Consider the following 17,410-nt stretch of genomic DNA (forward strand, 5'->3'; position numbering starts at 1 on the left):
GTGAGATCATGACCTGAGCCGAAGGCAGATGCTTAACCAACTGAGCCACCCAGACGCCCCTAGAATGGAGAACTTTTTTGCCTCTATTTTTGCTACCCATAATCCAATTTGGGCATATATTCAAGCCCTCCCAACCTCCTCACATCAGAGGAAGGTACCGTGATCTCTTAAAAGGCTCATGCTGAAGCTGATAAGATGCTTGAGGAAGGCCCTAATAATCCACTGAGAGCCACCGCAGCCTTTGCCATGCCAACAACCGACTCTAGATGGAGCCCTTAAGACGTGGGAGATAGAAACGAGCTCGACCATTGAAAGATTGCTTATTTAAAGGGCTAAAGGAGGGAGTCCCAAAACAAAGAAGCATAAATAGGGTTCAGGAGATAAAGCAAAAACCTAATGAACATCTTTCAAAATTTTTGGAAGTTGTTTTTAAGGCAATATACGGACATAGACCCAGAGGCCCCTCAGAATTTAAAAATGATAAATATGACCTTTATTGGTCCAAGTGCCCCAAATATTCAAAAGAAACTGCAAAAAGTAGAGAGAGCCCTAGGCATGTCTGGGTCTCATCTGGTTGAAATTGCCTTTAAAGTTTTCAAGGGCCGAGATCAAGTTCAACAAAGAAAAGGACAGAAGATGAAACAACAAGCTGTTTTGGCTGGTGGCTGTTCCTGCCCCAGGACCACCTCACTCTCCACCACAAGGAAGAGTTCCATCTAAGGTAGGCTGTCTGGGCCCCAAGCCCCAAACCTTAGGGGACACCCCACAGTGGCACCCCACCAATGTGCCTATTGCAAACAGGAAGGATACTGGAGAAAAGAACACCCTAGCCTAAACCAAGCCCCAGGAAAAGGCAGCAACCAGCCATTCACCAGATGCCAGAGATCACTGTAGGCATCAGGAGTGAGGAAGCCCAGGAGCTCCTTTAGACCTCATTAACCCAGTCAAGATTCCCTACACAGAGCCCCACGTGCCCATGTCAGTGGGAATTAAACTCCTGGACTTTTTTTTTTTTTTTTTTTTTTTTTTTAGAGAGAGGGTGTTGGAGGCAGAGAAAGAGGGAGATGGAGAGAGAGAATATTACGCAGGCTCCACGCCCAGCACGGAGCCCAACACAGGGCTTGATCTCATAACCCTGAGATCACAATCTGAGCCAATATCAAGAGTCAGATGCCTAACCGACTGAGCATCCCAGGCACCCCGAACTCCTGGACTTTTTGATTGATTCTGGGGCTAGCTATTTGGTACTCAACACTCAGCTTTCCAAATTGTCTGAACAGACAGTGTTAGTGACTGGAGTTTGGGGGAAAACCTTGAAAAAGTCATTTCTCCAACCCCTAGACTGTCAAATGGGAAAAATACATCTGAAACACCGTTGTTGTTTGGTTGGTTGGTTTTTTTTTTTTTTTTTTGTATTTGCCTCAAAGTCCTGTTCCACTGCTGGGGCAAGATTTACTGACCAGATTAAGTGCTAGAGTCACTCTTGCACCCAAATGGCTATCAAAGTTTTACCTGATCAGGCTTACGCCCTCCAAGTAGTACTGTTGCAACAGACTACAGAGACTCTGGTTGAGATCCCAGAAGAGATTCTGTGAGAGGCGTGGGCAGATGGTAGGCTGCCATGGGCAAAGACAGCAGTACTTACACATATTAAAGTCTATTCTGAGTCAAAGGTTTCAGACTTAAAACAGTACCCACTAAAGAAGCAAACTGTTACACAAGGTATTCAACCCTTGTTGGCTGTGTTCCTTGACTATGACCTCATCGGTCCTTGCTGTTCTCCACATAACACACCAGTTTTGCCAGTGCGAAAGCCAGGCACACAAGAATATTGCTTTGTCCAAGATTAAAGGGCAATTAATCAGATTGTAGAAGACATCCATCGGATGGTGCCCAATCCTTACACCCTGCTTACTACTCTGTCCAGAGATAGATTTTAGTTGGTTCACAGTTTTAGAACTTAAAGTTGCATTCTTTTTTTGCAATCCTACGAGCCCTGATCCCCAAGATTTGTTCATTTTTGAATGGGAAGACCCCAATACCAGAGTCAAGGAACAATACTGCTGGATTGTTCTTCCCCCAGGGCTTCAAGAACTCCCCCACCATCTTTGGCAAAAGTCTGGCCAAGAATTTGAGAGACCTTCAGTTGGAAGAAGGAGCTCTTCTCTAAGACGTAGGTGACATTCTGATAGCCACTAAGACTAAAGAAACTTCAGATCAAAACACAATCTTAACTCTAAACCTTCTAGCCAAGCAAGGCTACAAGGTCTCAAAAAAAAAAAAAAAATGCCCAAATCTCCCAACCATCCATCAAATAGTTGGGTTTTAACTGGTCACAGAGGCAAAGGAGTCTACTCTCTGACAGAAGGGAAGTACGAGTGTGGGTAGCAGGCCCACCACCAGAAGACAGTTACATGGATTCTTGGGCATCTGCCATATCTGGATCTCCAGCTCTGGATTAATAACCAAACCCCTTTATGAGGCTCTCAAAGGAGGAGACAGTGAATCCCTCAATTGGACTGGTGATCAAAGAAAAGTTAGTCCCGGCTCCTGCTCTGGGTCTTCTAGATATTAGGAAACCATTTGATTTGTTTCTTCATGAGAGACAAGGAATTTGTCTTGGGGTTTTAACCCAGAATCTGGACTCCACCAGGAGACCAGTTGCCTCCTTTTCAAACCAGTTGAAATACAGTGCTAAGGGATGGCCCATCTACTTGAAAGCTGGGGCTGTCACCTGTGATCTGAACTGCCAGAAAAAAGAGAAGTTCACACTGGGGTGGTCTCCCAAAGTGTGCAAACCCCACTTTGTGCTTCCCCTCTGAGAACAGAAAAGGGGTTCTTGGCTCACATCAAGAAGACTGGGCAAATATCAGGCCATCCTATTAGACAACCAAAATGTTACATTAAAGGCAGTTTCAGCTTTAGATCATGGCACATTGCTTCTAACCAGTACAGAGGAACCTATGCATGATGGTAACAAATAATTGAACAAGTTTATTCCAGCTGCCCTGACCTAACAGATGTGCTATTAGAACAGCCAGACCTCAAGTTTGTCATTGATGAGAGCAGCTTCATGGATCAAGGACAACGTAGGGCTGGATATGCCATAGTGACTCACCAAGAGATACTGGAAGCAGATGCCCTTCCACCATGTACCTCAGCACAGAAAACAAAATGTAACAAGGGCTCTTCATCGAGGTAAGAATAAAAGAGTGACTATTTTTACTGACTCCAAATACACTTGTTCAGTGTTCCATGCTCATGGGGCCGTCTGGAAAGAAAGAGGGCTATTAACTGCAGGGGCAAAGGAGATTAAACATGCCGAAGAAATCCTAGATTTGTTAGAAGCTGTTATGGAACCAAAAGAAGTGGTCATTGTCCACTGTCCCAGCTATCATTTTGCTTGGCCGCCCGAGGAAACAATCGTACAGATCAAGCCACAAATTGGCAGCTAGAACAAAGTTGCCTAAATCTCCAATGATGGCTTTAATCCCACATATAAACTTGACCAAATATCACCCAAAATATTCCCCTGATGATTTAGAAAGAGCCAATGAATGGGAATTTTGTTGGAGTCGTAATTGTTCTCAGGATGCTAATTATAAGTATACCCCAAAAGGGTGGATTTATAATAAGCAGGGAAAAGTCTTCATCCCTGAACATCTTATGGAACATGTCAAAAGTCACATTTACCAGGGCACCCATTTCAGGAGAGAGGCTACTCTCCAGTGGATTCAAAAATTCATCATAGGACCAAACATGCACAGGACTATTCAAAAGGTAATTTTAAAATATATGATATGTCCTAAAAACAACCCAAAGATGGGACCACCTTAAATTATGAAAGGGGTCTGATCTAGAGGCACTGGACCAGGAGAAGGCTGGCAGATTGACTTCAGGAGGATGCCAAGAGCAACTGGAAACTTCAGGTATTTATTAGTGTTTATAGACACTTCTACTGGCTGGGTAGAAAACTTTCCTTGCTGATCTCAAAAAGCTTCTGAAAGGAAATATTTCCCAGCTTTGGGCTACCCATGTCTATTCAAAGCGATAATAGAGGACCTCAGAGAGAAAAAAATAACCCAAAAATGTCAGGTGCCTTGAATATTCATTGGAAACTACACGCTTCTTGGTGACCAAAGCCTACTGGTAAGACAGAAAAAAATGAATCATACTCTTAAAAATACATTAGCTAAAATTTGTCAGGAAACTAATTTAATTGAGATAAGATCTTGCTAACTGTCCTGCTCTAAGGATGGCCCCTAAAAGCAGGCTCCAACTGAGCCCCTATGAATTGTTATATGAGAGGCCCTTCCCATACTTTGAGCACCATAAAGTATATAGTCTTTGAGAGCTACTCAAACTACTATACATGAGTTTGCTTCTAGCAGGTTATTATATCCTACAGATGTTCCTCTCCACCACTTGTTTCCTGGAAATCGGGTCCTATTAAAGTCCTAAAGAAACAAGCACCTAGAAGATTAACTCCACCCCCACTGCGCGGGACCATATGAGGTCCGACTGGTGATGAACTCTTCTGTTGAGCTAAAAGGTGTCAAGCCATGGATCCATCACTCTTAAATAAAGCTGGTTTCTTGAGAATCATCAGACCCACCATGCCCCATCTGTCAGAATGCCATTGGGAATGGAAACCATGCCATAGAAGAACATAACCACCCAGATCATCCCAATCTGGGTTTGTTTTGTACCCCAGACACTGATTTCTCCAAGTGGACCAATGAGGCTTTGACAGACCTCTAACTACTGTTTAAAAGGAGGGTCCCAATGGACCAAAAATATAAGTAATGAATAATATGCATGCTATCATTCTCATTACTTTGATTTAATTACTTTGGGTGTTCGTATTTAAGTACAAACATATGGCTCTTTTTCTTCTTTATCACATTTCCCTGCTGGTTCCAACTCCCTAAGCCTGGAAAAATAATTCTGTGATTAGGATTTCCCAGATTTTAGCTAATTCGGGAAATCTCTCTAGATGTTGAATTTGTCACCCAAAACCTTGTTGGTGCATTATCATAGTGACCCCATGCTAATGCCAGTGGCCAAATTTTCAAATTTTCCCAACTTTACCATGACATATAACCAAAAAAGTCTATGCTAGATGCTGGGGAATGATGTAAAAGCAAAAGCAGTTAGATTCATAAAAGTTAATTTGCTGATGGGCAAAAGAAACTCATTTGTTTACTAAGATTTGGGTTATCTATATTTTGCATTTCGTTAATTGGGTACGTAATAATCAAACGTGCTTTCTGATGCTGCTCCAAAACAATCAAAGAAAGAATATTTTGGTCATGCAGAATGTACATGTTAAGGTAAGTACTGGAAAGTATTTCCAACAAAGTGCAAAGTTGTTTCATTCCTCAAGTCCCTTTCCAGCAGGTAGTAGGCAGAGCAACTGTCACCCCAATCCCTCAAAATTGAGGAATGATCAAATGATGGGAGGGACTGAAACTAACATGCCGAGTTAACAAATGTTTGATTGTTTTACCTAAGAAAACTCAGGTTAATCTAATCGATTTATGAGCTTGTTTTGTAGAAGCTGACTGACCACCAATAAGCAAAGACTAGAGCAAACGAGGAAGAATTCTTGCAGTTGCACACCAAAGGGATCAAGAATGCACAAAAGTGATCTCTGTGAGGACACACCCAGAGATCTCCCTCAACTTATTATACTTACACCGCCATTTTATGAATGGCGTTCCATGAAGAGACGATTCCTCAATAGTGTGCTCAGAAAGGACACCTCCCCTTTTCCCAACATCCAATCAGCATATTCCATTCAACCTACGTACTTTGTGATATCCTTAAATGCACCCAACCCCAGCCCTTTGGGGAGGTGGATTTGAGAAATTTTTCTGCCATCTCCTTGCTTGGTGCCCTACAATTAAACCTTTTTTCTGTCACAAAACTGGTGTCAGTGTCTGGCTTTCTGCACATCAGGCAATGGAAACTTGTCTGGTAACATCTTCATACTACAATCTTTCAATAAAGCACAAAACGTGTTTACTGACAGACACAAATTTTAGCCTAAGTTTCTCTGTAATAGGGAAACCAAAAGTGGGTAAACCTATATGTTTAGTAATTAATATTTCATTATTTTATTTGGAAATGATCTAGATATTCAATGAATTTAACTCATCAACTTGGCAAAAACTTTAAAGTTCAGGATATCAAAAAAATTTGGAGGGATTTTTTTAAGTACATATACCATAAAATATAATTGTTGTTAAAAGTTTATCTACAAACTTTTATTCTACTTATATCTATCTAAAACATTTGCTCCCAACAATTATGTTTAGATCACCCACAAAAACTTTATGAGACATGAGACAAAATCAGTTACATTCTAAGTTAGTTTTGTTGACAAATTTTGTAACAGAGATAACATGAAGTTATTTAACTAGTAAACCCCAGTAGGAGAAAAAAGTGTTATATTTAATTCTGATAACTCTAAAGACATGTCTATTTTAAACAAAGAACCTTAAATTGGCTAATGGATTATTTTTCCCATATCCTGTAAACCTGAAATATATTTAGATTAAGTTTCTTTTTTATTTTAGAGAATTTTTATGAATACTAAATGTATGTAAGCACTTAATTTTCTTTAAGCCAATGAAATAGAGCTCTTTTATAGATTAATTATGGCGATACCATCTGGAGGTAGAAAAAACCATATCTCTAATATACATACATACAAATACAACAGATAAGCACAGAGATCTTATAGTTTCTGTTTTAAAACAATATAAAATTCGCTAGTCAGTAAATAACAGTCTGAATAAATTAAGTTTACTAGCTCAGATGGCTAAAGTCTTTTAGGGGTGCCTGGGTGGCTCAGCAGGTTAAGTGTCAGCCTTCAGCTCAGGTCATGATCTCAGGGTCCTGGCATCCGAGCCCCACATCCGGCTCCCTGCTCAGCAAGGTGTCTGCTTCTCCCTCTCCCTTTGCCCCTCCCCCCTGCTCGTGCTCTCTTTCAAAAATAAATAAATAAAATCTTTTTTTTTTTTAATGAAGTCTTTTGGAGCACCTGGTGTCCCAAAAAAGCCTGCTTCCTTTTTTTTTTTATGATTTTATTTATTTATTTGACAGAGAGAGACACAGAGAGAGCAGGAACCCAAGCAGGGGGAGTGGGAGAGGGAGAAGCAGGCTTCCCGCTGAGCAGGGAGCCCGATGCGGGGCTCGATTCCAGAACCCCGGGATCATGACCTGAGCCAAAGGCAGAGGCTTAACGACTGAGCCACCCAGGTGCCCTGGGAAGCCTGCTTCTCCCTCTCCCACTCCGCCTGCTCGTGTTCCCTCTCTCGCTGTCTCTCTCTCTCTCTCAAATAAATAAATAAAATCTTTTAAAAAAATAAAGTCTTTTACTATTTCTAGAGCAGACTTTTAAGAAATTTTATTTGCCCTTGGAAGTAATGTTAAAGAGGCTGTGCTAGAGTTTGGGCACAAGTGTCCTTTTAGCTGTTTGTATTTTAAAAAGTCCTCTTTCTTTTTTTTGTGTTCTTCAGTCTCAGGTGATTGTGGGCTGTGTTTACATTTCAAAGGTATGAAATTTATAACTTTAAGAGACAGAGAAAGAATGAAAACTTTGTTTGTTTGTTTAGTTTTGGGGTAATTATTTTTTACCTCTTTTAAGTACAAGGCCATTTGTTCTAATATCCTGGTGTTTTCTAATATCTACAAATATTTTGAGAGGAATAGGCAAGGTTTGGGGATTGGTAAAGATAGGTGGGTTTTGCCTTGTTTCTAGAGTTATATTTCTGGTTTTGTAGAGATCTTCAAGACAAAAACAATAGTTTCTAATTCCCCCAGAGAACTGGATTAAAGCTTGGATATTAAGGAAATGACCTGCCTTTTTTTTTTAATTTATTTTATTTATGAAAGAGAGAGAGAGAACTTTTGTTCGAGTCATTTCTTGGCTTTCAACATTTACATGAGTAACCCGTATACTTTGAACCCAGAGACTGGGTCAGAGTGCTTTTTTAAGTCAGGATGGCTAAAGGGAAGTTAAAATAAGCAGATGGGGCCAGATTTTAAGAAGGGGAACTTACATAGGATGTGGACAATAATATTTGTCTGATGTCTAATTTCTGTTCTTTCCTCTTCTCGAGAGTCCCTAAGGCCAGCTGTTACACTAATAAAACAATTGAGAATGCTCTATAAAGAGTGGGGTTTGGGGGCGCCTTGGTGGCTTAGTCAGTAAGCGTCTGCCTTCACCTCGGGTCCTGATCTCAGGGTCCTGGGATTGAGCCCCACATCGGCTCCCTGCTCAGCGGAGAATCTGCTCCTCCCTCTCTCTGACCCTCTTCCCCACTTGTGCTCTCTCTCTCAGATAAAAAATTTAAAAAAAAAAAAAGTGTTTTTTTTTCTTTCAAATACAGCCAATTTAAAGGAGCCATCATCTGGCCATGATGAGTAGGATCATATTGATCTCAATAGTGACTCAAGCCAATAAGCCTTTTTATGGAACAACCCAGAGGCAACTTTCCAGGCTTAGCCCTTGGGTGTAGGAGGCATCCCAGGAGAGGGCCTAGATGATGCGGCCCCCATGATTCACAAGTTTACTCCCCAAAAATAGCCTAAGAAAACAAAGGCCTTTATTGTACAGGTAGTAAAAATGGGATAGTGAAAACAATGTCTCTGGTCTCTCACAAAAATGTGAGATGTCTCCAGTCAGTCGTGCTGATCTATGACACGAGGCAGGCACTCCTGCAATGGGACTTTTCCAGCACTAACAAACAATAAAGTTTAAGACCACAAAGTTCCCTTATTGGCAAGGGACCTCTTACGACTAACTCCTCAGAGAGCTGGCTGGCACAGCCAAAGGGAGCGCTGCTTATAACTGTGTGTCTCTGAACCCCAGTCTATTTGACTACCCACCAAGTTGTGCCCAGGTTAAGTCACCCTCCAGATGGCGGAGACCAGAGAGAATAGTCTCACTAGTCTCAAAGTAAAGGTTTCAGACATAAAACAAGACAAAAGGAAAACCCTCATCTGGATTTTACAGAGGGGCCCCCCGCAAATTTTGTCTAAACAGACACCGGTCCGATGAGAACCATGAGTGCACCAGTCTGTGAGGCTGGTTCGAACAGCAGGCTGATAAGGCCAATGCCTGTGTTCCTTCTCTACCATAATTCCTTTCATGACAAATGACACAGAAGACAAAAACAAACAGTGACCCTCTGTTGGAGAAAATGTGTCAAACAAAGAGCACTTTACCAAATTTACCAGAGATGCTAAGCCCAAGTAACGAATTCCACGAATATTGTCTCCTGCTAATCTACGTTTAGAAAGAGATAAAAAGGGCCCCCTTCATTCTCATTCCATTAGACCCTGCACTTAGAGAGCCAAGTAAGGACTCTTACTTTATATCAGCTGTTTGCTACCTGTCCCAGGATCTCAGCTGCAGTGGTGTCCAGCCAGGGAAGTCCATCCTGCTGACTATGCCAGCCGTTGGGGAGGAAAAATATTTTTCCATCCTTCAAGATTCTTCTAGCTGGTCTAAGAATTAAATTGACATGAGAGAGATTAACGGAAGGAAAAAAAGTTTAGTTAACTGTGCATAGAGGCCCAACATTAAAACTGAGACCCAAAGGAATGACCAAGGCAGCCAGCTTTTATGCTTTTTAGGCAAAGAAACAATAAACCAGTGAGTAATAGTTAAAAGAAAACTTATGTTTGATGGCGTCAGTCAGTAAGGAATTCTAAAAAGAATTTGATCTGAGGTAGTAAATTATTAAAAGTAACAAGGTTTATTTATACAGAATTCCCTCTCTCTGGTGATAAGGATGTCTCTTCACATCCTGGTACAGGGAAAGGTGTCCCAACCTTTCACATGGGCAGTTTATTTCCTGTGTTCAGGAGATACAGTGGAGGGAGAGGGTATCTGTGTGTTCTCCTTGCGCTGGCTATTTCTTATGTAACTTTATTTCAAAATAATATCCCAAAGGGGCATATTTGGGGGCAGACTGCCATTGGCCCCCACATGCACATTTGTGTAGGTTAGGCCTTGGAATAAGGCAGATACCATGGACCCCCAAGAGATCACTTGTGAGAACTGGGTTCTCCAGATGTGGCTCAGTTCAGGTCCCTGATTTTCCAGATCTTCAGTGGCCCACGAATGTGCAGAACCTACCTGTCAGCCAGACTTGGGCTACCTGGGTACTCCAGGGCCGTGCAGCTCAGGTGCAACCCCAACCAAAGGCATAGTCTCCAATGTGGAGGGAGCCCAACCCCAAAAAACCCGTGTGAGGTGGCAGCTTTAAACTGATATGGGGTTTACCAGTAATCAAGGTTTCCAGCTATCTGTTAGTAAAAGCTACACCAGCCAACCACCCAAACCAGCCCTGGCAAGGCAAACCAGATCCCTCCAGCTCTGCTCTCAGTGGGGAATAGGTGCATTTGTGGAGATGAATGCTTGGAATTAGATGCCAAGTATTCCCAAGAGCCCCACGTTCTATGACCCAGCCTCACCCAACATTGCCCTGCTGCAGGTCCCTGGCTACCCAGACTTGCATGGTTCACGTGTGTCAAGTACGGACCCACAAGCCAGTCTTGGGAAGTCCCAGCCCTCCAAGCCTGAAGAACTCGAGTCACCCTCCAACATAATCTCAGCACAATCTCTGACATCTCCATGTCAGAGCCCACTTTCTGAAAATTGCTCCAATGTGACAGCTGCAGGTGGGCAACAGTCCTCATGTGGACTTGATCCTTGTTGGGGTTCCAGGTTTCTTCCAGAACCAGTACCCCCAGGCGTCTTCTAACAAAGGATACTTTGTCCTGCTGCCCAATCCTTCCCTGGCAGGGCAGTTGAAAAACCTCTAACAATGCCTCGAGGGGAATATTCCACAACAGATCAGTAGACCTTGAGATTAGGCCAATGTTTTACTCTCCTAAGAGCCCACTCTTGTGAACCAACCTCTCCAGACACTTACCCTGTTCTAGGTCCCAGCTACTCTGTACATGCACAGTCCACACTCCAGCAGCTGCCCTGGGGCAGCCAGAGCCCTTCAGGCCTGTGGAGCTGAGACCCATCCCTAACCTAACGCTTTGCCTCAGCGTGGAGGAAGCCAACACCCCAAAAATCACTCTGAGGCATTGCTGAAATGCCTCAACGGCATTATCTTGCCACAACGGCAAGACAACCCAGATTCCTCCAGCTCTGCCTTTAGGGGGAATATGCACATCTATGTAGGTTTAGGCTAAGCATTAGGCAGATGCCAGGCATCACCAATAGGCCGCTCCTATAACTGGGTTTCTCCTGACACAATTTCAGTTTCCTGGCTAGTCTGACCTGCCCCAGCAGCAAACAGGCAGTCACAGGGCACACCCTGTCAGCTGGCCTTTTACTGCTGGAGCTGCCAAGCTTGTGGAGCTCAGGCAGGTCCTCAAACACCAGCATAGCCCTGTGAAAGATTTCAAAATGAGATAAGCATTGCTAAGAGAGTCATTCAAAATGGAGTCAGTAGGATATTGAGGAGGCAGAGCGTTTGCACTCTCCTGTTGCAATCCTTGGAACACCATGAACTTTTGACTTTTGTCAGTTGCAACTGGACCACTTCCCCCAACATGCTCTGTGCATAAAGCATATATTTTTGTGGATATGTTCACCAGTCTTGGGCCTATGAATGTCCTGACAGTTGGAGAGGTCTTGGTGGCACATGTTTTGGGGGGGCATTTAACATCTTTTACTATTCTCAAAATGGCTTCCTAAATCTCACTCAAGAAGAAAAAGAGCCTCATCCATAGTCGATGAGGACCCTTCTGAATATGAAGACAACAGTTGTGGCCATAGCTAAGGCTGTGACCTTCTTGTCAGATATTTCAGAGATCAGATACCGAGTCATAGGTCCGTGGCTTGGAGTAGGCACAGCAGACTTGGAAGTTATGATGAGAAGTATTACCAGAACTGTTAACAGAGTAGCTTGAACCACCCCCAGAGCCATCGGAGCCCAGAAAAGATCTTTAGGTTCCCTCGCTTGGGTAGTCCTTCACAACAGGATGGTTTAGATTATTTACTTGCAGCCCCAGGAGGAGTCTGTGCCATACCTAATACCTCTTGCTGTACTTGGGTAAACACCTCACAACAAGTAATATGGGAAACCACTCCATTGCTCAAACTATTACCACAGGAGGTGTAATTTTAAGTTTTGTGGTATTTTTAGCTGGATTATTTTAATTTGTCCTATATGCTATTTTCAAATTTCTTGTACTGCATATTTCCTATTGCTGTACCTACTCAAAATGTCAATGATAGTTGCTCAAAGACTTGAAACCATTCATCAGATCTACCCTTTGACTAAAGGAAATGAGAAACTGATTGATGGCTAGACCTTATTTCCTCAAACCTCCTTGTTACTCAAATGTGGCCATAAGACTCTCACCTAGCACCTTGTTGAATATACTAAATATCAATCAGCTATGAAATAGCCCCCTTCCTGAGAGATATGATGGACCAAGCGGAGGCTGCCAACCACTCCAGCGATGAAATGAAACTCCACCATCATGAAATTGATCACTGATGCTTTCCTGTCTGAAAGATCTTGATCAAAAGGGGGAAATGTTAAAAAAAAAAAAAAACTTCCAACATGAAGTAAGCATTGTGAAGAGAGTCATCCAAACTAGAGTCTGGAAGATACCGAGAAAGCAGAGCCAATGCCCATCTCTCCTGTTCATAGGAACACCATGAACTTTTGACTTTTGTCAATTGCAACTAGATCACTTCCCAGAATGTGGCTTCTACTTTGGGCTGAAATGGAGATAATGTAACATCTGCCAGCTAAATAGCTAATCCTGTATCAGTCCGTTGAACTCCACCAGCACCATTCATAATTCTTTCAAAACAAGTTATGTAACCTTGTGGTTTCTGCCTTTGTAAGGCTGCACTCCTGGGCTCACAATTTATAATTCAAATGCTGGTCAACTCTATGTCTCCCAAGATTGCAATCCCTAAGGCCCCAAATAAACACTTTGGGCTTTACAGCCTTGTGGTCTTCTTGGTCCACAGCCTTCAGGGTGGAGAGAGCCCACCCACCTAAAATCTTTCCAAGGCTTCTTAAATTGGCCATTTTCAGTTGCCATTTGGACTGACTGCCTGATAGAATCCCAAGCTTTTCCAGCAATCAATGCTCCTGAGTATTGCTTAAGAGATAGTACCCCAGTAATCTCACCCACCACTGCCCTGGCAAAGCAGGCCAGATTTCTGCATCTCTGCCTTGGGGGGAATATGTGTATTTGTGCAGGTTGAGGCTCAGAATTAGAAAGATGCCAGGTACCTCCAGGAGCTCCCTCCTGTGACCAGTCTCAGCTAACATTGTCTTTTCTCAGGACCCTGGCTGCCCTGACCTGTCTTCCCCCCACCCCCCAACCCATGCATGCGCAGTCCAGACCCTATTAGCAGGGCTTGGGCTCCAAGGAGCTCTTCAGGACCAATGAGTTTGGGCAGGACCCCAATCACCAGAATGGCATCAGGGTGTAGAGAGCCCACGCCACAAAAATATTTCTGAGTCTCCACTTGAAACTGGGGATTGCCGATCCCTAGTTGGACTGGCTGTCTGATGGTGTCCCAGGCTTCTCCACCATGGAGGCTTCCAAATGTCTCTTATTGGAGGGTACCCTGACCATCCTGTGTGGCCCACCCTGGCTAGACAGTTCCAGGTTCCTCCAGCTCTGCCCTCAGGGAGAATATGCGCATTTGTGTGGGATTAGTTTGGCTGCTGGAACATTTCAGGACTTTGGGGCTCAGACTGGTCCCCAACACCTGCATAGCCTCCAGGGTAGAGAGTGCCCACTCCCCCAAAAATCTTTCTGAGGTATCAGCATTAAACTGCCATTAGTCCCCAATGGACAGGCTCCCTGGTGAGATCCCAAGCTTCTCCAGCAAGCAAGACTTCCATTTGTCTGTTATAAACGGTATTTTTGAGACAGGGGAAACGGGAAGGACCCCATGAAAGAAAACCTGTTTTTTTTCCCCTTTGCTTTTTTTTTTCCTGCTTCTATTCTTACTAAGACCTGCACCCCCACCCTACACATGCTTCAGTGCAAGTCTTCCTTGTATGGAACAAAGAGTTAATGATATCATTGGAGTCTTCCAGCACAATAGATAATTTCTAAGCACTGGCGCTAGACTTCTTGACGCCAAGACCCCTGGCTTCAAGGAATAAGTGACGTATGATAGACACGGGGATCTTGTCCTTGTCCAAACCACTTCCTGGATGCCTGAGAGGACACGTACACCAGACCTGAAACACAGATGAGACTCATGCTCGGGCTCCTTTCCGAGTCTCCTGGACGGGGGTCTGTATCTGCCCGCTCCATATCTTCAGTAAACTCTGCTTGCACCTCCTGCTGGCTCATGTTTGACTTCCCCCCCCCCAACCAGGTCCTTGGACCCGGCCTGCTGGCATCATTTTGACCATTCCACACTTCCCACACTGGTAATGTAGTTTTCTATAGCTCTGTCTTTGGGGGAATATGCTCATTTGCTTAGGTAAGACTTGGAACTAGGCAGATTCCAGGTACCCACCCAGAGCCCTTTTTTTTGTGAACTGACCTGGCCCAACATTGCCCTATCCCACGTCCCTGGCTAGCCTGAGCTATGCAGCCTGCTTATGCGCAATATGCACCAATCAACTGGCCTCGGGCAGACCCAGTCCTCTAAACCCATATAGCGCAGGCCAGGCGCCCTGTGTAGCCTTTGGCAACTAGGGATCCCACCTCCTGAAAACTGCTCTGAGGCAGCAGCTGCAGAGAGTGACAATCAGCCCCCATGAGAACAGAACGCCTGATGGGCCTCTGCCACAATCAAGGCTCAGGTGTGTCTTGTAGAGGGCGACCCTGGCTAGGCCTCCCATCCAGCCCTGGCAAGGCAGTCCAGATTCTTCCTCTCTGCCTTCCACGGGAATATGGACATTTGTGGGGGCGCCTGAGTGGCTTAGATGGCTAAGCGTCTGCTTTTGGCTCAGCTCAAGATCCTGGGGTCCGGGGATCAAGCCCCGCATCGGACTGCCTTCTCAGTGGAGTTTGCTTCTCCCGCTCCCTCTGCCCCTCCCCCTCCCCCAGTTCATGCACACAAGGGCACTCTCTCTTCTCTCAAATAAATATAAATAAATAAATCTTTAAAATATATAGATGCACATTTGTGTCGGTTAAGGCTTGGAATTCAATACCAGGAAGCCCCAATCGCTCACTCCCGTGAGCTCACCTCCCCAGACACTTGCCGTGCTCCAGGTTCCTGGCTCCCCTGAGGGGCATGGCTCACGCATGTGTGGTATGTATCCCATCAGCTGCCTTTGAGCAGTCGGTGGGGCCCCCCAGGCCTGTGGAAGTTGGGTCTATCCCCAACCACCTGCACTGCCTGAAGAATGGAGAGAGCCCACCCATTGGCAATTGTTCTGTGTCATCAGCTGAAATGGGCAACAGACAGTCCCCAGTGGACCTAGCCCTAACCCTAACCTGATGGGGTCCTGGGCCTTCTGGTAAAATCAAGGCTCCCAGGTGTTTCTTACCGGATGATACCACAACCAGCTTGCCCAGTTTAGCCCTATCCGTAAACCAACCATTATCCTCTAATCTTTAATCCATAAAAATATAAGTTAGTCGATGCCTTTCCTTCCGGTATTACCTGCAGAGTCTATTTTAGCTTGTTTTGATGTCTTTAAAAATCCATAGGTCGGCTCCTGTACTGGAGATGATCTCCCACTTTCTTCTCTTTGAGGATCATAAACTAAACTTACCCTTAGCCAAGGAGCATTTACCTGAACTAAAGAGCACATTTTGCATTTGAGAAGCGGTGGCCTGAGTCACATCACAATAGGGTAGAGTTGGCAAGAAGATGTAATGCTTGCCACCATTGGTCCAGAACAATTGCAGCCTTCCCTCTCCCTGCCCCAAACTCAGCCCCGTCATTATCAACACAAAGCTCCCAGCAGCTGTTGCAGTGGATCAGATTAGAAGCGATTTAAATTTATTTCCCATCCCTGTCATAAAAGAAACAGCACGCTGATTTCCAAACACAGGCGCATTTTGCTTTTTTTCTACTTAAAAAACAAATGGGCTTTGCCAGTATTAATGTCACATTTCTTGGCAGTCCCTCTTCTTCCTTATGCAACCGTGATTGCTTTTGTTTGTGTTTCTTTTTTTGAGATTTTTTTTTTCTGGTGGTTTATTTTGTATCATTATATTTACAACAATTACAATGTTTAAAACATGGTAGGTACTTAAATGTTTACTTGAACATGAACTATGACTATTATTTAAATCCTCTAATGACCATTGACTATTATTTAAAACGACCTATCAAATAAACAAACACCTGCACACACATATGCATTGAATGCATATACTTTGCTACCGGCCCTCACAACGACCACAGGTGGGTGCTTTTAAGAAAACCAATAAATTGTATTTGTTTCTTATGGATATTGAAGAATGTGCCTTATTCCAATTGGTTGTCTTGTTTTACCAAAAGGAAATCTTTTTCATTTTTCTCAGTCGACTGAGTCTTGATTAGTTCCAAAAAGAGCAAGTTTATAGAAGTCGCATGTGTCATTAAGGATGGGACAGGAAACTGCCCTCCTTTAGCAATAAGTCCAAGAACCAAAGAATCCTGCGAGGGTCAGGTGACACCTCTGGCCATCAGTGGAGTGACGCAGCACAGTCTCCAGGCCTGGAACCTGCTGCGCCCTCGTTCACCATTCTCTGTGTGCTCGTCCTCATTCACGAGGCTTTCTTGAATCAGAGGGAGAGACGGAGGTTGTAAGTCGGGCCCCAGGAATTGCTCCCAACCTGGGGTGTGCTGGCTGGGAATGTGTTAATCGTTAAGCGTGGACATCATTCAGTTGTGTGTCTGGATTGGGAGGGGCCGGAGTGTCTTCAGACTTTCTGCCTTAGAATGTTGTCCAACCAGAATTAACGAGCAGAATTGCCCTCGGTGCCCTCCACCCACCCTTCTCCCAGCTTTCCGGCCGCACTGTCTACACCCAACTAACAACATCGATCCGTTGACATCTTTTGTAGAATAGTTTTCTACCAAATCTGAATTCGATTTTGAAAATCCCAAAGATGCACTCCTGCAGTTTAGAAAAACAGGAACTCTCAGGAGTCAGCGTGTCTTAACATTAGAGCTTTCATTGAAATGGGCTACCGAGGATGCAATTAAAGGGGCAGTTAAGTCATTCCCGACCTCTGCAGGTGTGCGCCAACGTGATTTTTTAACACATAAACTCACCACTAGAGGATGTTACATACTTCTCCAAATACATTGGAACAGACTGAGGCTCCATACTGTGAAAACCGATTGAGGAGGACAAAGAGGGGCTAGGAATTATTTACGTACTTTGGGAATTGTCATTTTAAGTAGTATGTAATAAAGAGGATGTCAAGTCGGAAGTTG

General features: G+C 44.0%; 1 pseudogene; it reads right to left on the bottom strand.

The window, feature by feature from the left end:
* LOC114222886 (complement factor H-like) overlaps nt 1-11,052 on the bottom strand; it is a 129,531-nt pseudogene extending 118,479 nt beyond the window's left edge.
* Between the last annotated feature and the right edge of the window lie 6,358 nt (nt 11,053-17,410).

Source organism: Eumetopias jubatus, unplaced genomic scaffold, assembly GCF_037043125.1.
Source record: "Eumetopias jubatus isolate StellerSeaLion01/CBP00866 unplaced genomic scaffold, mEumJub1_p1.0 scaffold_12, whole genome shotgun sequence".
Taxonomy (NCBI): domain Eukaryota; kingdom Metazoa; phylum Chordata; class Mammalia; order Carnivora; family Otariidae; genus Eumetopias; species Eumetopias jubatus.